Source organism: Stomoxys calcitrans, chromosome 2 (assembly GCF_963082655.1).
Source record: "Stomoxys calcitrans chromosome 2, idStoCalc2.1, whole genome shotgun sequence".
NCBI lineage: Eukaryota > Metazoa > Arthropoda > Insecta > Diptera > Muscidae > Stomoxys > Stomoxys calcitrans.
Genome location: NC_081553.1, coordinates 221,756,575 through 221,779,991, shown reverse-complemented (window position 1 = coordinate 221,779,991; position 23,417 = coordinate 221,756,575). Strand labels below are relative to the sequence as shown.

The following is a 23,417-nucleotide window of genomic DNA, read 5'->3' as shown; positions in this document are numbered from 1 at the left end:
GGATCCGCTGTACAAAATTTCAGGCAAATCGGATAATAATTGCGACCACTAGAGGCTCAAGAAGTCAAGATCCCAGATCGGTTTATATGGCAGCTTTATCGGGTTATGAACCGATTTAAACCATACTTGGCACAATTGTTAAAAGGAAGAATAAAATAGAAGCTCAAGAAGTCAAGTCCCCAGATCTGTTTATATGACAGCTATATCAGGTTTTGAACCGATTTGAACCATACTTGGCACAGTTGTTGGATATCATAACGAAACACGTCGTGCAAAATTTCATTTCAATCGGATAAGAATTGCGCACTCTAGAGGCTCAAGAAATCAAGACCCAAGATCGGTTTATATGGCAGATATATCAAAACATGGACCGATATGGCCCATTTACAATACCAACCGACCTACACTAATAAGAAGTATTTGTGCAAAATTTCGAGTAGTTACAAACAGAATGACGAAATAAGTATGCCCCCATCTTATGGTGGAGGGTATAAAAAGTAGAAGCGCGTTAAGTTTGGCAGGGCAGAATCTTATATACCCTCCACCATGGACAGAATTTTTTTATCAACCAACAAGCAGGGGATGTCTCCTATGAATGCAGTGCATTGCGTTGGCGAAAGGAAATTAGAAATTGGTGGGGGGTGGGGGGAAAGGATGTAGTGTTTATTAACCTTTGTCTCAAATCTCTGGATGTCAAAGTGGCTAGGAAAAACATTAGCCGAAAGTCGTTTCCACATACGAACGGTACGGGCGATATAAGAATTCTATCTATAGTGCATTGTGCGGTCCGCTGCCCAATCAATTACAAACAGGTGTGAGCTCCTGGAATATCTAATATCCCTGACAAACATCCTTACATCAGGAATAAGAAGACGAATATCAGACAAACACACACCATGAAAGTACCGATAGAACAGCGCCAAACAACCCACATTGGGACGATGTTCAAGGCAGGCAATGGGGTTGGATCCCCACTACCCCCAATCAACGCCATCGCTCTCTTCTGTACACGGTCCAGTAGCTCCAGGGATGATTTTGAAGCTCCAGCCCATACATGTGAGTTGTACTCGATTTTTGGCCTTATGAATGTGGTGTAGATGTTAAGAAGATCAGAAGGAGTGAAGTTATTCTTTCACCGTTTAAAGAAGCCTAAACACTTGAATGCTTCTTTCGGCACTTCAAATACATGTTAAGCCCAACGAACATCACTCTGTATTTTCATGCCCGGAACATCAAGAGCAGCAAATCCTGGCAGAGTGTATCATCCATAACCCGCCTCTTGTCCTCAATCTCTCAAAGACTCGGCCTATAATCGAATGAGTATAGAGATTGCTGTCATCCGCAAATGAGTAGATCGGATTCGATGTCTGACCCAACAGATCGTTGATGAAAACAGGAAAAAAAGAAAGAACAGAGCCCTGGGGTACATCTGCGGTCAATTTATACTCAATTTAAAACCCATCTATAACGACTCAAATAATACGATCTCTTAGAAAGCTCGAAATAAATCAAACAATGCCATTATCGACACCAAATGCGACAAGCTTTGATAGTAGTTCACCGTGCCAGACCCTATGAAATGCCTTGGAGATATCCTGAGCCACAAACTTACTCTCACCAAACTGGTGGATTGAGCGACTCCAACGTTCCGACAGAAGTGGCATGAGGTCGCCCGTAGAGCGATTTCTGCGGAACCCAAACTTTTGATCGCTAAGAAGGCCATTAGATACAGATAGAGATGACGCGTACTTATCACGACTCTTAGAAGTCATTAAAAACACCACGTTGAACCCATTAATGACGAATGGGAAGAAAAATACCCAATAATAGAGCTATCTTAGAAAAATTCCAGCTCGAGTTAGGAAATAGGTATCCTCATGCAATTTGGATTGGCATAAAGTAGACGAATGGAACTATTGGGTTGCCCAAAAGGTAATTGCGGATTGCTGCCATATAAACCGATCTGCGATCTTAACTTCTTCAGCCTCTAGAGGTCGCAATTATTATCCTATTTGCCTGAAATTTTGTACGACGTATCCTCTCATGACCATCAACATACTTGTTTATTATGGTCTGAATCGGTCTATAGCCCGATACAGCTTCCATATAAATCGATCTCTCTATTTTATTTCTTGAGCCCCCAAAGGGCGCAATTCTTATTCGTCTTGACAGACATTTTCACAGGTCTGCAACATATAATTTAATTGTGGTCCAAACCGGACCATATCTTGATATCGCTCTAATAGCAGAACAAATCTTTTCGTATATGATTTTTTTGCCTAGTTTTTTTTATTTTTTTTATGCAATAAATTTTGTTTTTCGTTATTTTTTATTAAACTTAAGTCGTAAGTGTCTCGCGAGTGTCTCGTGAGTGTCACTCACGGTCACGCACAATGACGTGATTGGATTTGAATCTCACTCACGAATCACAAAATTCACGCTTGTTTTGACAACTCACGAAGCACGTGCACACCGTTAGGACAGACGGATAGTAGAACGGATATCACTGTATCAGGATACAATGTCAAGACGATCAGGACTTTATATACTTCATAGGGTCGCAGTTCTATGTTTCAAGGTGTTACAAACATAATGACGAGATTACTGTTCCCCCCGTGCTGGTGGGTGTTGTAACTTCAAATAATTCAATTTTTATCGACATTTAATTGAAAATTTTGCTTTGCAAAATGCATTGCAAATTAGAACACCATTAAACAACTTCCTATGTCACACCGGAGACTTTCCAGCAACAGGTTACTGTTGCTTATTTTCATGTCACGTATATTGCTTTAGAGTGGGTGTTCTGGTTGAAGACGATAAAGTGCCATTCAAGTTGGCACATTGAACCAACGCTTAAAAGTAGGACACCGCTGTTTTTTGCGACAATCAAACCATTATTGTCTACTCTGAAAAGGCAGCAGTTAACCTTCTTAGTGGAAAAAAAAATCATTCTCTAGAGAAGTGTTGCTGATGCCTTTAATGGAGCTCAGGTGAAATTGCAAATAAACGATAACAGGCCATGGAGTATTTTGAACAGGGAGGGGGGAAGCATTAACCATACTTGTTGCTGTTTATCAAAATAAATTTAAAGTCACGGCGAAAGAATAAAAAATAAGAACATTCTAAGTATTTTCTTAAGTGCTAAGTTTGAGAAATAAATTCTGTGCGGGGATGGACTCTCAACTTTTTTTACACCCTACACCACTACTGTAGTACAGGGTATTATAAGTCTGTGCACCCACCCAGAGGGAAGAGAGATAGACCCATTGATAAGTATACCGATCGACTCAGAATCACTTTCTGTTTCGATTTAGCTATGACCGTCTGTCCGTCTATCCACTTTAATTTGTGTAAAAAGTAGAGTTCGCTTTTCATCCGATCGTCTTAAATTTTGGTACAGGCAAGTTTTTCGGCCTAGAGACGAAGCGTATGGAAATCGGAAAAAATCTGTTCAGATTTGGATATAGCTCCCATATATATGTTCGTCCGATTTGCAGTAATAATGCAATAAAATGGTCATTTGTCGACCGATTCCCACAAATTTTACCAGGAAAGATTTCCTCTTGACTCTCTACATTACTGGTCAATTTCATAGAAATCGGTCCAAATTTAGATATAGCTGACATATATATATCTCGCCCGATTTCCACTCCAAGAGCCACTACAGGTGCATTTATTGACCAACCTTGCCAAAATTTTGCACAACGCTTTCTTCGATGACTGCCACAATAACTGAGAAGTTTGCTCAAAATCGGTACAGATTTAGATATAGCTCCATATATATGTTCGTCCGATTTTGGGTAATTTGCAAAAATGTTGTTATTTGTCAACCGTAGTTATTACAGTTTGAACATATTTGGTCGAAATTTGATGGGAATTGTTTATTAACCCATCTGAAACCGTTCGCCGAGGTCCATCAAATTTGGTTCTAAATTGAATATAGCTCCCACATTGTGTTTATCAGGTGGGAGTAGGGTATAATACAGTCTGCACCGCCCGGCTTTTGCTTTTCGTTACTGGTTACTATTCAAGTTTCCGTGGCCTAAACTTTGAATAAATCAAACTTTTTTTGGGTCTGCCATAATTATTTATGACCATACACAGATAAAAACAAGTAAAAGCGTGCTAAGTTCGGCCGGGACGAATCTTATAAACCCTCCACCATGGATCGCATTTGTAGAGTTCTTTTCCCGGCATCTCTTCTTAGCCAAAAAAAAAGATAAAAGAAAAGATTTGCTCTGCTATTAGACCGATATCAAGATATGGTCTGGTTCGGACCACAATTAAATTATATGTTGGAGACCTGTGTAAAATGTCAGCCAATTCGAATAAGAATTGCGCCCTTTGGGGGCTCAAGAAGTAAAATTGAGAAATCGATTTATATGGGAGCTGTATCAGGCTACAGACCGATTCAGACCATAATAAACACGTATGTTGATGGTCATGAGAGGATCCGTCGTACAAAATTTCTAGCAAATCGGATAATAATTGCGACCTCTAGAGGCTCAAGAAGTCAAGATCCCAGATCGGTTTATATGGCAGCTATATCAGGTTATTGACCGATTTGAAACTAATTTAGCACAGTTGTTGGATATCACAATGGAACACGTCTTGCAAAATTTCATTCCAATCGGATAATAATTGCGACCTCTAGAGGCTCAAGAAGTCAAGATCCCAGATCGGTGTATATGGCAGCTATATCAGGTTATGAACCGATTTGAACCTTATTTGGCACAGTTTTTGAAAGTCATAATAAAATACGACAAGCAAAATTTCATTCCAATCGGATAAGAATTGCGCCCTCTAGAGCCTCAAGAAGTCAAGTCCCCAGATCGGTTTATATGGTAGCTATATCAGGTTATGAACCGATTTGAATCTTATTTGGCACAGCTATTGAAAGTCATAATAAAATACGACATGCAAAATTTCATTCCAATCGGATAAGAATTGCGCCCTCCAGCAGCTCAAGAAGTCAAGTCCCCAGATCGGTTTATATGGCAGCTATATCAGGTTACGGATCGATTTCAACCATACTTGGCACAGTTGTTGGCTATCATAACGGAACACGTCATGCAAAATTTCATTCCAATCGGATAAGAATTGCGCTCTCTAGAGGCTCAAGAAGTCAAGACCCAAGATCGGTTTATATGGCAGGTATATCCGGTTACGGACCGATTTCAACCATACTTGGCACAGTTGTTGGCTATCTTAACGGAACACGTCTTGCTAAATTGCATTCCAATCGGAAAAGAATTGCGCCCTCTAGAGGCTCAAGAAGTCAAGATCCAAGATCGGTTTATATGGCAGCTATATCCGGTTACGGACCGATTTCAACTATACTTGGCACAGTTGTTGGCTATCATAACGGAACACGTCATGCAATATTTCATTCCAATCGGATAAGAATTGCGCTCTCTAGAGGCTCAAGAAGTCAAGATCCAAGATCGGTTTATATGGCAGCTATATCAAAACATGGACCGATATGGCCCATTTGAATATATATATTTTATGGGGTCAGACGAATATTTCGAGTAGTTACAAACAGAATGACGAAATTAGTATACCCCCATCCTATGGTGAAGGGTATAATAATTTTGAAAAACAACAACTTTGGTCGAAAAAACAACTACGAAATTTGTTAATTTTGCTGCAACAATTTATTTTGAATCTCAACGACCCAAAGTACAAATTTGTTGTTGAATGACACTCTTTGCAAGCCAACATATAACAACAACAACAACATATCCATAAGCAAGACAAAAAACCATCCAACCAGGCAATACATGTGCTTTGCTTGGGGTGTATGTGTATGAGCTAGTCAACTTTATTATGAACAACCACAGTCTATTTCAATATAAATTTGGATTTAAAAATTTCTAAATCGTTTGTGGTTAAACTCAAGTTGGTCACATGTGAAAAAAAACTATGCGTCATTAAATTGTTTAGAGCTCTTAAAATATAATTAAGAATTAATCATAACTATTATTAAGAGGTCATAAAATACCCCCTTCGTATATGTCGCATAAGTTCTCTCTAACATGGAAATCCTTGTTCAAATTGTACTTCTATAGAAAATTGTGACATTACTTGAATTTGAAGAAAAATTTATTGAAATTGGATTTGAACATATAATGGCATGATAATAGTTTTTATTGGGTTTCCCAAAAAGTAATTGCGGATTTTTCATATAGTCGGCGTTGACAAATTTTTTCACAGCTTGTGACTCTGTAATTGCATTCTTTCTTCCGTCAGTTATCAGCTGTTACTTTTAGCTTGCTTTAGAAAAAAAGTGTAAAAAAAGTATATTTAATTAAAATTCATTCTAAGTTTTATTAAAAATGCATTTACTTTCTTTTAAGAAATCCGCAATTACTTGTTGGGCAACCCAATATTTAAAACACTAAGCCTAAAATTGACCATTGACCAACTTCAAGGATTGAGATTCCGGGTTTGCTCATCATTTGTCAGCACAATTGTCATATGCATTAACAATCTTTACATACGAACTAGTAGCGATTAAAGTGTAGAGTATGGTTTTGAGTTTGAAATGTGACTCCTAAAGTTTAAGTTCCCTTTCCAACTAGGAAACAAATATACTAATTGAAAACATACTTCCCAACAACAAGTAACAATTTCAATTCAGATTCAAATAAGTACTTCAAACTCCACTTACTAATTGTTTGCATGTTAAGTACAATACATTCGATAATGTTTTGTATTCGTTGTATTTGCTTTCATTATTTTCCCCGCATATCTAGAACACTTCATTGTTTACTTTTGTTTTTTTGCAATCTCTACAAGTTCTTTTATCTACGACAATGTTTGTGGCGAAAGAACAAACATAATTGCTAAATGGAGCTATAAACCTCAACGGCATAAATGGAACCCATGCCCAATCTTTGAGACTCTATAAATATTTACCCTCACTTTATCATCGTACAAATTAATTTGGCGTGGAAAACAAACACAAAATGTGTCATTTGTTTTCCAAAAATGAGTGAATGAGATATCACACATATGGGACAGAGAGCTTAATTGCATGAGTGCAGCGATGCCAATAAAAAAGTGATTAAGTCTGTACATAAACAAGTAAAAGCGTGCTAAGTTCAGCCGTGCCGAATCTTAGGTACCCACCAGCATGGATTCCGTTAAAAAGTTGCCATTATTAACTCAGTTCGAATTTCAATTATTTTACAACATATCGGGAATTGGTTGCTGCTGCTAAGGTCTCAAGTAGTCATATCGGGGCATCGGTATTTAAGGAGCCTATATCAGTATGAAGAACGATTCGGTTCATACTAGGCGCGGGGGGCTAGTAGTCATAGCAGTAGTCTTTGTATCAAATTTCAGCCTAATCAGGTGAATATTGCTGCTAACATCTCAATTAGTCATATCGGGGCATCGGCATTTAAGGAGCCTATATCAGTACGAAGAACGATTCGGTTCATACTAGGCGCGGAGGGCTAGAAGTCATAGCAGTAGTCTTTGTGTCAAATTTCAGCCAAATCAGGTGAAAATTGAGGCCCCTATGAGCTCAAAAAGCCAAATCCAGGGATGGGTTTATAAGGGGTTTATCTTCTTCTTCTTTCTTTGTTTTTTATACCCACCACCGAAGAATGGGTGTATATTCATTTTGTCATTCCGTTTGCAACACATCGAAATATCCATTTCCGAACCTATAAAGTTTATAGATCTAGCCATGTCCGTCTGTCTGTTGAAATCACTCTACAGTCTTTAAATATAGAGATATTGAGCTGAAACTTTGTACAGATTTTTTTTTTTTTTTTGTCCATAAGCAGGTTAAATTCGAAGATGGGCTATATCGGACTATATCTTGATATAGCCCCTATATAGACCGATCCGCCGATTTAGGGTCTTAGGCCCATCAAAGGCACATTTATAACCCGATTATGCTGAAATTTGAGGCAGTAAGTTGTGTTAGTTCCTTCGACATCATTTTTTAAATTGGCCCAGATCGGTCCAGTTTTGAATATAGCTGCCATATAGACCGATCTGCCGATTTAGGGTCTTAGACCCATAAACGCCACATGTATTATCCGATTTTGCTGATATTTGGGACAGTGAGTTGCGTTAAGCCCTTCGACATCTTTCTTCAATTTGCCCCAGATCGGTCCAGATTTGGATATAACTGCCATATAAACCGATCTCTCGATTTTGGGTTCAATTTCTTCCCATGTTGCAGAAATTTGGGACAAAGCGTTGTGTTAGGCTCTTCAACATCTTTCGGCAATTTGGCTCAGATCGGTCCAGATTTGGATATAGCTGCCATATAGACCGATCGGCCGATTTAGGGGTTTGGGCCTATAAAAGGTGCATTTATTGTCCGATTTCGCCGAAATTTCGGACAGTGAGTTATGTTAGGCCCTTCGATATTCCTCTTCAATTTGGCTCTGATCGGTCCAGATTTGGATATAGCTGTCATATAGACCGATATCTCGATATAAGGTTTTGGGCCCCTAAAAGGCTCATTTATAATCCGATGTCTGAATGTTAGATGTACTCCACTCTTGAAAGACTTTATTTGAGCCCGATATTCCCATGGGAATCTTGGAATTTCCCATTTGAGCCCCATATTGCCATGATCGGTAAATATGTATGTCCGATTTAGGGGCGTTTTCGGGGGTGAGGTACTCCCCCAGACACTTAGCACTGAAAAAATATAAACATCGTGCTCTACTTTCAAATGCCATTTATTTAAACGCCATATTGCCATTTGTTTAAGCTGAGTTTATGTAATGATTGAGGGGTGTTTTGGGGAGTGGGGTGGTCTCCCAAACACTTAGTCCTGAAAATATATCAGCATTGTGCTCTACTTTCAAATATCATTTATTTGAACCACAAATTGCCATTGGCTTCAAAATTGGACATCAAATTCGTTTTCTAATCTCAAACACCTGTCATTTAAACCCCTTATTGCAAAAGTCAGCAGTTTGTCCGGTTCGGGGTATGGACCCCAAAAACTATCAATATCGAGCCCCACTCTCTTTAAGACCCAAATTGCCATGGTGAGCAAATATGTCCTATTTGAGTGTTGTTGTGAGGGTGGGACGACAGTTGGTTCCGAATGTTGATATCAGATTCGTGGTCTACTCCCAAATACCTTTCATTTGAGCGTCATATTTCCATAGTCGAAAAACATGGGAGATGGGTAACTTGGCCCGTATTCTTCTCTAAAATACCCCTTATTTGAGCCCCATATTAGGTGGTGTAACGGGGGTGGTGTGGCCCTCTAGACATTTTCTCCGAATATTGATTTCAGATTCGTGCTTTACTCCAAAAGACCTTTCATTTGAGACCCATATTGCTATGGTCGTAAATTTGTCCTCTTTGGGGTTATTTTGGGAGTTATTTGGTTCCTCATTTGGATATCAGATTCGTATTCGACACTCAAATACCTTTCATTTGCCATATTGCCATGATCAGTAAAAATTTCCTATTTGGGAGGTGTTTCGATCCAGCTATTGGGTATAGCTGCCATATAGACCGATCTCTGGATTTAAGCTCATTGCTCATATTGCTATGGTCGTAAATTTGTCCTCTTTGGGGGTTGTTTTGGGAGAGGGGCGCCTCCTAAACACATTTGGATATCAGATTCATATTCGACTCTCAAATACCTTTACTTTGAGCGCCATATTGCCATGGTCAGTAAAAATGTCCTATTTGGGAGGTGTTTTGGGGAAGGAGAGGGCCTCCAGATACTTGATCCCATATTTAGATATCGGAGTCGAGTTCTACTTGCAAATACTTTTCATTTGAGTCCCATATTGCCATGGTCGGTGTAATATGTCAGATTTAGGGGGGTTGGGGTGGTCCCCTAACACTCCGACAATTGGATATCAGATACGTTTTCCTATCCTAAGTACCTTTCATTGTCGTGATTGGTCTAAAAATATATTTGGTAAGTTTTGGGGGTCGGGCGGCCTCGTAGCTACCCCATTAAAAATTTATATACCAAATGTTTATTTTTAGGTTACTATGAGACAGCACACAAAATTTCGCTTAAATCGCACCACCCATCTCCGAGATCTAGCGCTTATGAAAATAAGGGTAAGGGGGAGGGTCCGCCCCACCTTCAAATATCAAAAAATGTAGTACCCTATTTTCACCACGGGATCATTATGCACCATCTGTGAAAATGTCAAGAAAATCGGTTCAGCCGTTTTTGAGTCTATACGGAACACACGAACAAACACACACAAATTTATTTTTATATATACGATTTTATTTTATTTTTATTTTTTTTATGTTATTTTATTTTATTTTATGTTATTTTATTTTGTTTTATTTTATTTTATTTTATTTTATTTTATTTTATTTTATTTATTTTATTTATTTTATTTTATTTTATTTTATTTTATTTTATTTTGTTTTGTTTTATTTTATCTTATTTTGTTTTGTTTTATTTTATTTTATTTTATTTTGTTTTTTTTATGTTATTTTGTTTTATTTTATTTTATATTATTTCATTTTATTTTTTTTTTTTGTTTTGTTTAATTTTTTAATTCAGTTTAGTTTTTTTTTTGTTTTAGTTTTTTTAATTTAAAAAATGTTAAATAATTTAAAAAGTCAGTTGGAAAGAGTCTTTGAAGATAAAAATTTTTATTTAACTGTGAGTCCTATCTGCTTTCGTCCAATTAGCTTAGCTCCTTGATTACCCAATTAAGCAGCGAAATGATATATTAACATCATCCAGGGCATTCATTTCTCCACAAAGGTAGTTAATCATTTTGTCCAAGGTATCACCAGCCATATTGGGGGTGGATGAGGATTTATATTCGACCATATGTTTGGTCTCTATGCTGATAGTCACTAAATAAGCCAGTGCGTAGTTTACCCTCCCACAGCCCATGACAAATAAGTACAAGGCTAAAGGAACGCAATAAACGCTGAACAGACGTTACAATGAAACAAATTTTAACGTCGAGAAAGAGAGCACAGAAAAAAACAGATAATAGAATTTGTAACGAAATTTCCTGCCATGGGCCAAAGGGAGGCTCAGTGGTAGTAATGGCGGTGGCAATAAGCTTTCAGCCTTGTTGGCTTTTAGCAATTTTCGTAAGTTTGGCTAATTTCATGTGACCGTAGAGACAAAAGTTAAACGTTTTCAATGCTTAAATAAACATCAAGGTCTGGGGAAAAATAAAAATAAAAGCAAATGGCAGCTGCATTATTTGATTTGATGTGTTTATGGCCTGCAGAAATAATTCGTAGTTTTAAATATTTAAATTTCAATTTTTGCACACAATTTGTGAATTTCCTTAAACACATTTAGGTTATAATAATATTGGGTTGCCCAAAAAGTAATTGCGGATTTTTTAGAAGAAAGTAAATACATTTTTAATAAAACTTAGAATGAACTTTAATGAAATATACTTTTTTCACACTTTTTTTCTAAAGCAAGCTAAAAGTAACAGCTGATAACTGACAGAAGAAAGAATGCAATTACAGAGTCACAAGCTGTGAAAAAATTTGTCAACGCCGACTATATGAAAAATCCGCAATTACTTTTTGGGCAACCCAATAGTAATTGCAAATTTGCCCATGAACATTCCATTAAGGAACGAGGGCCAACTTCTCACATATTAATGGGTGATGTGTGCTTTAAGCTCTATGATAAGCGGCCTTCTTCTTACTGCCGAGTTCGAACGGAGTGCCTCAGTGCGACACCTCTTTGGGGAGAAGTTTTTACATGGCAAAGTACGTCGCATATGTCGCCAGCATTAAGAGGGGATAATATTAATTATAAATATTTTATTACGAGTTTCCGTTAAAAATAGAAATTATCTGACACAATTTTAGTTTTTAAACACTGCACCTTTCATTCCCAAAACCACTGGGGATAATGTTAGTGGCACCCCTATGGCCAACTATTGGGTTGCCCAAAAAGTAATTGCGGATTTTTTAAAAGAAAGTAAATGCATTTTTTTTATTTTTTTAAAAGAAAGTAAATGCATTTCCGCATTTACTTTTTGGGCAACCTAATACCATAAATGGTCATCTGAGGATCCTAACTGAAAAAGCATTTTATACATTGTGCTAACGCCAATTATGTTATAATGGTTCTTATGGGCAGAAAAGCAAATCGCGTTTGCAGGAAGGTCAAAAGGGAATTATAGAAGGCATTAAACGTGGAGTTGGTCCTTGGTGGGTCCTTATATTGTCCATATAGTTGATATATACAACTACATATGTAACTCTTATATACAATTGAAAAAGTTTCTTTTTTTAAAGTCTATCATAAATGGTATCCTCAAAAAAATTTCCTTTTCCTTTTTGCAATATATTGGGTTGCCCAAAAAGTAATTGCGAATTTTTCATATAGTCGGCGTTGACAAATTTTTTTACAGCTTGTGACTCTGTAATTGCTTTCTTTCTTCTGTCAGTTATCAGCTGTTACTTTTAGCTTGCTTTAGAAAAAAAGTGTAAAAAAAGTATATTTAATTAAAGTTCATTCTAAGTTTTATTAAAAATGCATTCACTTTCTTTTAAAAAATCCGCAATTACTTTTTGGGCAACCCAATTGTATTTAAATTTCAAACTTTTTGTGGAAAAAAAAAAGTTGCCAATTTTAATTCCAATCAATAGCCCTTGCCATTGCACACACATTTCCGCCCTTAATAAAAATGTTTGGCTATAAATTTTGGTGAACAAAATCATTAAGTTCAGGGGATTGCTTGCTCTCAAACAATTTTATTAGTCCAGATGATTTTGCATTAAATAAATAAACACAGAACAACAAATAAACTTCGAACATTCAAGTCCATTTTGTGTTAGAATCCATTTTTGCCCACCACATGACATCATCACTGGACTCGTCGTTGGTCTGGAAAAGTATTTTGGTAATGGTGTTGGTTTTCTATACAAATACACAGAAGTATTGTAAATCGAAGGAGAAAAAACTCAAAAGAATAGGCGCTAAAAAACAAACTTTGACTGCAAAAAAGCAATAGCTGAAAAGAATAAAAATAAATAAAAACTAACCACATGGGCCTAATGAAGATTCTCCTCTAGACACTTTGTTTTTCTCTCTCAGCTCATTAGTATGCAAATGTTGATGTTGGTGTCCATGGATTATTTAGAGGCGATTGTAATGCAAAGAAAATCGTAACTGGTTTGTTGATGTTATGACGATAAGCAAGGAATAATATTTACATGAATAGGCTTAAAAATGTAAATTTTGGAAGAAGGCAATAGAATAAAAAACTAAATTTTTAAATTGTAGTAAAAAAAAGAAGAAAAATTAAAAGAAGACTCAATTTTATATCTTACAACGTTTAAAAATTTTAAAAAATATAGAAATTTTAAAAAAAATATAGTAATTTGAAATTTAAAAAAATATAGAAATTTTAAGAATTTAAAAAATTTCAGAAACTTATAAAAAACATTTTAAAATTTTAGGTCTCAATATCTCAATTCTCTAATTTTTTTAAGATTTTTTATTTTGAAATTTAAATTTTTTATAATTTAAAACGATTTTTTTAATTTCAAATATTTTTTAAATTTTAGTACTTTAAAAATTTCAAATTTTTAATTTTATTAAAATTTAAAAATTTTCATACAATCGGATATTGTCCGGCTGCGGACCATAAATATATAAACAAATAAATTGAGATTTTAATATAGAAAAATAATAATTTTTTTTTAAATTTACAAGAAATTAAAATTTTTAAAATCTTGAATTCTAAATTTCTTAAAAATTTCACATACTAAAAAATTGTATTTTTTAACAATTTATAATTTTTTAAAACTTAAAAACTTTAAAATTTCAAAAAATTTAAAATTCAAACAATTTTTAATTAAAAAAAAATTAAATTTTTCAAAAAATTTTAAATTTTTCAAAAAATTTTAAATTTTTCAAAAAATTTTAAATTTTTCAAAAAATTTTAAATTTTTCAAAAAATTTTAAAATTTTCAAAAAATTTAAAATTTTTTGCGCTACATTTTTTGGTCTTAAAATAATTCATACAATCGGATATTGTCCGGCTGCGGACCATAGGGTAATCTGTTTCTATTATAAATAGAACACAACAAAAAAACACCCAAACTCGTCGGTAGGATTTGTCAAAAAAGGCGCAAAGAAATTTAAATTTTTTGAAAATTTTAAAATTTTTTGAAAATTTTAAAATTTTTTGAAAATTTAAAAATTTTTTGAAAACAAAAAAAACAAAATTTTTAATTTCTTGTAAATTTAAAGAAAAAAATTAATTCTTTTGTATATACAAAATCTCAATTTATTTGTTTATATATTAAAAATATCAAATTTTAAAAATTTTTAATTATTAAAAAAAGGTTTTTTTCTATTTAAATTCAAAAATTATTTAAAATTACAAAAAATATATTTTTAAAATTTTAAATTTTTAAGAAATTATAAGATATTAAAATTTAAAATTTTTTTTCAAATGTGAAATTTTTGAGAAATTTTGAATTTCTTGTAAATTTCAAAAAAAAAATAAATTTTTTGTATATTTAAATCTCAATTTATTTATTTATATAAAGGGTGATTTTTTTGAGGTTAGGATTTTCATGCATTAGTATTTGACAGATCACGTGGGATTTCATGACATGGTGTCAAAGAGAAAGATGCTCAGTATGCTTTGACATTTCATCATGAATAGACTTACTAACGAGCAACGCTTGCAAATCATTGAATTTTATTACCAAAATCAGTGTTCGGTTCGAAATGTGTTCATTCACCGTAACGTTGCGTCCAACAGCATCTTTGAAAAAATACGGTCCAATGATTCCACCAGCGTACAAACCACACCAAACAGTGCATTTTTCGGGATGCATGGGCAGTTCTTGAACGGCTTCTGGTTGCTCTTCACTCCAAATGCGGCAATTTTGCTTATTTACGTAGCCATTCAACCAGAAATGAGCCTCATCGCTGAACAAAATTTGTCAAAATTTGAACACATTTCGAACCGAACACTGATTTTTGTAATAAAATTCAATGATTTGCAAGCGTTGCTCGTTAGTAAGTCTATTCATGATGAAATGTCAAAGCATACTGAGCATCTTTCTCTTTGACACCATGTCTGAAATCCCACGTGATCTGTCAAATACTAATGCATGAAAATCCTAACCTCAAAAAAATCACCCTTTATTTAAAATACACAATTTAAAAAAATTTTAAAACTGAAATTTTTAAAAGTAAAACAAAAACGTTATTATTCCATTTTAAATTCAAAAAATTATGTTTTATTTTTTTTTAATTACAAAAAATATTATATTTTAAAAAGTTTTTTTTTTTAATTTTTTAAAAATTTAAAATTTTTAAGATTTTAAAATTTAAATGTTACATTTACTTGGCTCAGTTCTTGGAAGTCATAACAGAACATTATATGCAAAATGTTAGCCAAATCGGAAAAAATTGCGGTTTCCAGGGGCTCAAGAAATCAAATCGGGAGATCGGTATATATGGGAGCTATATCAGGTTATAGACCGGTTTGAACCACACCTAACACAGTTGTTGGAATTCATAACAGAACCCTATGTGTTCAGCCAAATCGGACAAAATTACGGCTTGTAAGGAAATTTCAAGCGGCTAGCTTTAGGCGTTCAACCGCTATCGTGATTTCGACAGATGGATGGGCGAACATTGCTAGATCGACTCAGAACGTCGAGACGATCAAGAATATATACACTTTATGAGGTCTTAGACGAATATTTGTAGGTGTTACAAACGAAATGACTAGATTAGTATACCCCAATCCAATGGTGGTGGGTATAAAAATTAAATTGTTACGCTGTGTTTGTTTGTATGTTTCGTATAGACTCAAAAACGGCTAAATCGATTTTCATGAAATTTTCACAGATAGTGAAAATAGGGTGCTAAATTTTTTTTACCCGAAGGGTAAAACGCCAGATCTCGGATATGTGTGCAAGAATTTAAGCAAAATTTTGTATGCCGCCTTATGGTAACCCAGAATTACAAAAATTTTATAAAACTTTATGGACAAATAACCTGGAGGGACGCCCCACCCAAAAATCCATCCCAACGGACATGTTTGCCGATTGGGACAATATGGGTATCAAATGAAAGGTATTTAAGAGTAGTGGCAATATGGATATCAAAAGAAAGGAATTTAAAAGTAGAGTACAAATCTGGCATAAAATTTTATCCATTTCTGTCTGAGGTGCCAGCGGGGGCATATTTACCAATTGGGACAATATGGATATCAAAGAAAAGGTATTTAAAAATAGTGCAAGAATCTGATATACAAATTTATTATGTCTGAGGCCCTTCCCTATCCCCCAAAACCCTACAACAGGATATTTTACCGAATGGGACAATATAGATATCAAATTAAAGGTATTTGGAAGTTGAGTACAAATCTGACATTAGAATTTTGTCTAAGTGTCTACGGGGCTTCCCCAATCTTAAAAACCCCCAAAACGGGCGTGAATGCCCTACGTCACAAAATGGGTATCAAATGAAAGTTCTTTGGAAGTTGACTACAAATCTGGTAGACGGACCGTAAGCTCGAAATGTATTCGAGGGTAGTTCACTGGCTCTACAGAAGCGTGATTAGACCAAAACTTATTTAACCCTCAGAAGTTTGATGGACTGCTATGGATACAAAATGCAACGTTAGGACCATAACAAGTCACTGCTGTCAGCAGCACAATCTTGGACTGACGGAACACTAGTATTCCCGTCTGGAAGATTATGATATACGGATGGATCAAAGCTAGAGGACAGAGTGGGCCTAGGGGACACAGTGGGCCTAGGGGACAGAGTGGGCCTAGGGGACACTGTGGGCCTTAGGGACAGAGTGGGACTAGGGGACAGAGCGGGCCTAGGGGACTACATTGAGAACCCTGTGACTGAAATCTGTTTTATACTGTCTGACCATAATACGGTCCTGCAGGCTGAGATCCGGGCGATCACGGAATGCGAGAGGTGGTGTGGTACTAACACAAGAACGTCGAATATGAACATCTTTACGAACAGTAAAATGACCATAAGGTCAAAAACAACCAGGATGGTAAGATTACGAACAGTCTTGCAGTGTAAGAAGGAGATTTACACCTTCTCTGAGGATGGCACAATCCGCATCGTTTGGGTGCCGGGCCATAACGGAGTAAAGCGAAATGAAAGAGCAAACGATTTGGCAGAGAATTGCCTTGTTTAACCCGAAGCCTTTTGGGTCGATGCAGTCCGATTTAAGGGCGTGAGCGACATTGTGTAACAGCGAAACTGTCGGTGGGGACGCAATACCAGATATGAACCAACTTAGGGGAGTGGTATGGAAAACAATTAAGCATTTCGTAAGCAGCACAGAATTTCTTGCTTAAAATTTTCTTCTTTGAGGTTACTTTTTAGTTTTTAGAGCACACAACAAGCTGATTAGTGGCTTAGGTGTATGTCCATAGTGGCATGGGTCGGATTAATATCTGCTTCCTCTTTTCAACATCATCTAACCTATTTATTTTAAGCTAATTTTGTTTTTTTAAATATTGCACATTTTTAATTATTGCATGTATTTTTTGAGATTTAACAAAATTTTTAGAAATTTGAAAGCTTATCCCTAAAAATTTCAAAATAATTGAAGATTTTTTATGGACCTAATATCAGCCATCCATTCAGCAAAGGCACCTGCTATCTATTGGGTTGCCCAAAAAGTAATTGCGGATTTTTCATATAGTCGTCGTTGACAAATTTTTTCACAGCTTGTGACTCTGTAATTGCATTCTTTCTTCTGTCAGTTATCAGCTGTTACTTTTAGCTTGCTTTAGAAAAAAAAGTGTAAAAAAAGTATATTTGATTAAAGTTCATTCTAAGTTTTATTAAAAATGCATTTACTTTCTTTAAAAAAATCCGCAATTACTTTTTGGGCAACCCAATATGTATTTTCTTAAAATAGAAGTAAAATAAAATAAAACGTTTCGAAAAAAAACTTGTTGGAGATGCGGGGCATCGATCCCCGTACCTCTCACATGCTAAGCGAGCGCTCTACCATCTGAGCTACATCCCCATGTATGCCCAGACAATCAAACAGTCGAACCTTGTGTCGTGGATAAATGTTTTTTCTAGATTTATAATAACTTGTACGTGATTATTGTTGATCCAATGTGAATGCCGCACGATTTACTACTGGTGCGTGATCGATAAAAAGAAAACGTGAGAAAACTACCTTAATATTCATTAATACTCGGATTAGTCATATTTTTTCGTAAACAACTGGTAAAAAAATGTATATCAATTTAAATGAAATTATGATAATTACATACAAAACTACTAGAAGTAGAAATTGAAACATTTTCAAATTGAAAGTACATACAAAGGAAAAATATTGGGTTGGCCAAAAAGTATTTGCTTATTTTTTAAAAGAAAGTAAATGCATTTTTAATAAAACTTAGAATGAACTTTAATCAAATATACTTTTTTTACACTTTTTTTCTTAAGCAAGCTAAAAGTAACAGCTGATAACTGACAGAAGAAAGAATGCAATTACAGAGTCACAAGCTGTGAAAAAATTTGTCAACGCCGACTATATGAAAAATTAGCAATTACTTTCTGGGCAACCCAATATATATTCAAAATTGATAATAAAACATATACTTGACCCCCCTTTCATCTGACCCCCACTACATTTTTAATGTAATTTCATATATGTTACCCACTCGTTTATATATTTTGTTGCATTTTTTTATAAATATCGGCGTAAAAAGTTGTTTGTATATTCAAAAAAAAAAAAAAAAAAAAAAAAAAAACAATTCCTTGAAAGCTTCATAATATTAAAAATAAATCTTTTTAACTCATACATATTTGCGCATACATATTTGCGCAAGAAGTGTTGTGTATAACAGGCGTGTTTTTGAAATGTAAAAAAAAAAATTTAAATAAGTAAAAGCGTTTTATACCCTCCACCATGGATCGCATTTGTCAAGTTCTTTCAATGACTTTTTCAATATATATATATGTGTGTATGAGCTACATCAAGTTATTGTCATGGCTGTTAGAAATCATAGAAAACTACCACCTCCCAAATTTCCGGCAAATCGAGTAAAAATTGCTCCCTCCAGTGCATCAGAGTGACAAATTGGGAGATCGGTTTATATGGCAGCTATATCGGGTTATCAACCGATTTGGCCTATACTTGGCACATTTGTTGGAAGTCATACCAAAACAAAGTGTGCAAAATTTCAACCAAATTGAATAAGAATTGCGTCCTCTAAAGGCTCAAGAAGTCTAATCGGTAGATCGGTTTATATGGCAGCTATATCAGGTTATGGACCGATTTAGAGCATACTTAGCGCAGATGTTGGAAGTCATTCCTCAACATTTTGTACAAAATTTCAGCCAAATCAGATAAGAATTGTACCCTCTAAAAGCTCAAGAAGTCAAGACCCAAGTTCGATTTATATGGCAGCTATAGCAAGTTATCAACCGATTTTGACTATACTTAACACAGTTGTTGGAAGTCATACCAAAAAAAAGTGTGCAAAATTTCAACCAAAATGAATAAGAATTGCGTCCTCTAGAAGATCAAGAAGTCTAATCGGTAGATCGGTTTATATGGCAGCTATATCAGGTTATGGACCGATTTAGACCATATTTAGCACAGTTGTTAGAAGTCATTCCTCAACATTATGTACAAAATTTCAGCCAAATCAGATAAGAATTGCGCTCCCTAGAAGCTCAAGAAGTCAAGACCCAAGTTCGATTTATATGGCAGCTATATCAAGTTATCAACCGATTTTGACTATACTTAACACAGTTGTTGGAAACCAAATCGGATAAGAATTGCGCTCTCTAGAAGCTCAAGAAGTCGAGACCCAAGATCGGCTTATATGACAACCTATACTTAGCACAGCATTTGGAAGTGATATCAGAATACCACGTGCAAAATTTCAGCCATATCGGATAAGAATTCCGCCCTCTAGTGGCTCAAGAACTCAAAATTCAAGATCGGTTTATATGGCAGCTATATCAGGCTATGTACCTATTGAACCGGTATGATACCAAAACACCACGCGGAAAATTGCAGCCAAATCGGATAAGAGCTGAAGAAATCAAGACCCATGATCAGTTTGTATGACAGCTATATCAGGTTATGAACCAATTCGAACCGTACTTAGTTGGAAGTGATACCAAAACGCCACGTGGAAAATTTCAGTCAAATCGGACGAGAATTGCGCCCTCAAGAGGATCAAGATTCAAGATCGGTTTATACGGCAACTATATCAGGTTATGTACCGATTTGAGCCATACTTCGCACAGTTGTTGGGAGACCTAGCGAAACAAGTCGTGCAAAGTTTCAGACAAATCGGATAGGAATTGCGCCCTCTAGAAGCTCAAGAAGTCAAGACCCCAGATCGGTTTATATGACAGCTGATACCAAAACACCATGTGCAAAATTTCAGTCAAATTGAACGAGAATTGCGCTCTCAAGAGGTTCAAGAAGTCAAGACCCAAGATCGGTTTATATGGGAGCTATATGAAAACGTTGACCGAATTGGCCCATTTACAATCTCATCCGACCTGCACTAATAAGATATATTTGTGCAAAATTTCAAGCGTCTAGCTTTACTCCTCCGAAAGTTAGCGTACTTTCGACAGACAGACGGACGGACAAACGGAGGGACAGGCGGACGGACATGGATAGATCGAATTAAAATGTCAAGACGATCAAGAATATATGTATTTATGTGGTCTTGGACGCATATTTCGAGGTGTTACAAACGGAAATTAGTATACCCTCTTATAGACTCAAAAACGGCTGAACCGATTTTTTTGAAATTTTCACAGATGGTGCATAATGATCTCGTGATGATAATAGGGTACTACATTTTTTGATTTCTGAAGGGGGGCCGAACCCTCCCCCTTACCCTAATTTTCAGAAAAGCCAGATCTCGGAGATGGGTGGTGTGAATTAAGTGTGTGCTCTGTTATAGTAACCTAAAAACAAAAATTTTGTATCCAAATTCCAAATGGGGTACCTGGAGGGCCGCCCCACCCCCAAAACCAACCAAATATATATTTAGACCAATCACGACAATATGGGACACCCCAACCCCCAAAACCTCCCTTAATCGGACATATTTACCGACCATAGCAATATGGGACTCAAACGAAGGTATTTACGAGTAGAATACGAGTATGATATCCAAATGTGGGACCAACTTTCTGGGGGTCCACCCCTTCCCCAAACAGGACTTATATACTGGCCATGGCAATATGGGGCTTAAATAAAAGGTATTTGAGTGCAGAAAATAAATTTGATATTCGAATGTGGGCCCAAGTGTTTGGGGGGCCGCCCCTCCCAAAAACACTCCCAAAGAGGACCAATTTGCGACGATAGCAATATGGGGCTCGAACGAAAGGTGTTTCAGAGTAATGTACGAATTTGATATCAGTATTTGGGAAAAGGTGTCTATACGGCCACCCCACCCCCATAAATCCACACAAATAGGACGTATTTGCTGACCATGGGACGTATGGAGGTATTCTAGAGTAAAACACGAATCTGATGTATATTTTCAAGGCCAAATCACTAAGTTGCCGTTCCATTCCCCAAACCGGTCATGTTTACCGACTATAGAAATATGGGGCTTAAATGAAAGGTATTTGGGAATAGACCACGAATCTGATATCAACGTTCGTGACCAACTGTCTAAGAGACGTCTCGTCCCTATAACAATCCCTAAATAGGACGTGACTTTTGCAAAGGGGTTTCAATGAAAGGTATTTGAGATTAACTAACGTAATTTTTACCCAATTTTGAGGCCAATGGCAATATGGGGTTCAAATAAAAGATATTTGAGAGTAGAGCAAGAAGTAGGTATAATTTCAAGGCTAAGTGTTTGGGCCACCACCCCACCTCCAAAAACACCCCTAAATCGGACATATTTACCGACCATGTTAATGTGGGGTATTGGGGAGTAGTGTACGAAATTGATACCCACATTAGGGACCAATTTCCTGGGTTTCTACCGCATCCCCAAAATACCCCAAAACAGCAAGTATTTACTGACCATTGCAATATGGAGCTCAAATAAAGGTATTTAGGAGTACAAATCGAATCGGATCTCCAAATGTGGGACTATGTATTTGTGGCACGGTACACCCCTCAAAGAGTAAAAATTTACATACCATGGCAATGTTGGTTCAAAGGAAAAGTTTTTGAGATTAGAAAACGAATTTGATGACCAATTTTGAGGCCAAGTGTTTGGGGGATGCCTCATCCCATAAACTCCCCTTAAACCAATGGCAATACGGAGAAGAATAAATGGTATTTGAGAGTAGAGCACGATGCTGATATTTCTTCAGGGCTAAGTGTCTTGGCGATCACCTCACCCCCAAAAACACCCCTAAATCGGACATACATATTTCGGGACCACGATGGCGTCCACACCACCCCCTAAACCCACCAACCACCACCCCGTTGCCTTCCCACTCATAAAAAACCCATGGAAATATCGAGCTCAAATAAAGTTTTTTAAGAATGGAGTACATCTAACATCCAATACTTAAATGACCCAAAACCCTCCAAGCGACTCCATAGACCAATAGAGATGATATGGGATTCAGATAAAGGCATTTATATTGTTTTACTGTTAGTCAAGCGATATACATATACTATTTTCGTAGTAAGGCATTTCACTAAAAGCTCTTTAATTATCGAAAATAAATATTAAAATGATGTTCCACATAAAATACAAGAAGGCGCTGCGGAGCGGGCCCTTTTCAGCTAGTTTTCTATAGAAATCAAAGTTCGTTTCAATTTTCGATAAAATTTCTAGTCCACAGGGAATACAAGATTTCCTAAAAACATACAACTGCTTCGCTCATCCTTCGTCCTATCCTATTTTCCATGATTGCATTCTTTTTTGTTCAATTTGTGTATATTTTTAGAGTTTGTATACAAAATGTTCTCCAATCTCTTTGTTTTCCATCATATTTTTCCCCACTTGAAAGTTTATGCAATTTTCTAAATAGAAAAGTTTTATCATGGCTCCCCATATTGGAATGCATTACTGGCTAACTATCTACAAAAGTGCAAATATTTAAAAAAAATTGTACTTAACATTTGCTTATGGCTAGCACAACAATAATTTATTTTAAAAAGCAACTCTTCAATATTACAAATGTTGCTGCTTACAGTTGAGCAGTTGAGGTACTATTAGCGGCCTAGTGCTAACTAATAAATGTGATTCATTCTTCAAACATTCATACATCCATTCAACCGACCATCCCATTATTCTACAGCAAACGTTCTGTGGTGTTAGAAATTTTAGTGCGGTTAGCGATAAAACTTTGACAAAATGCTAATTTAAGAAAAATTATTATTGTGCAATATAAAAGCTATTTACACGAAAAAAAAAAAATCAAAATTTTGATAAACAAATTTCTTGCTTTTCTTGTTCCATCATTCCTTCAACTCCTTTTC

At 35.8% G+C, this 23,417-nt stretch overlaps 1 protein-coding gene and 1 non-coding gene across 7 annotated transcripts in view; one reads left to right on the top strand and one right to left on the bottom strand.

Moving 5' to 3' along the window:
• LOC106085887 (extended synaptotagmin-2) overlaps positions 1-23,417 on the top strand; it is a 69,928-nt gene that overhangs the window by 27,184 nt on the left and 19,327 nt on the right. The window contains exon 1 of one of the 6 annotated variants that reach the window (XM_059362429.1): positions 23,197-23,269. The exons of the other annotated variants lie outside the window; for them this stretch is intronic. The gene's annotated coding sequence lies outside the window, so the exon portion shown is untranslated. Of the gene's footprint in view, positions 1-23,196; positions 23,270-23,417 lie in introns of those variants that run through there. 6 annotated transcript variants of the gene reach the window in all.
• Positions 17,927-17,999, bottom strand: Trnaa-agc (transfer RNA alanine (anticodon AGC)). Its single transcript has one exon. It is a non-coding gene; the product is annotated as a tRNA-Ala (tRNA).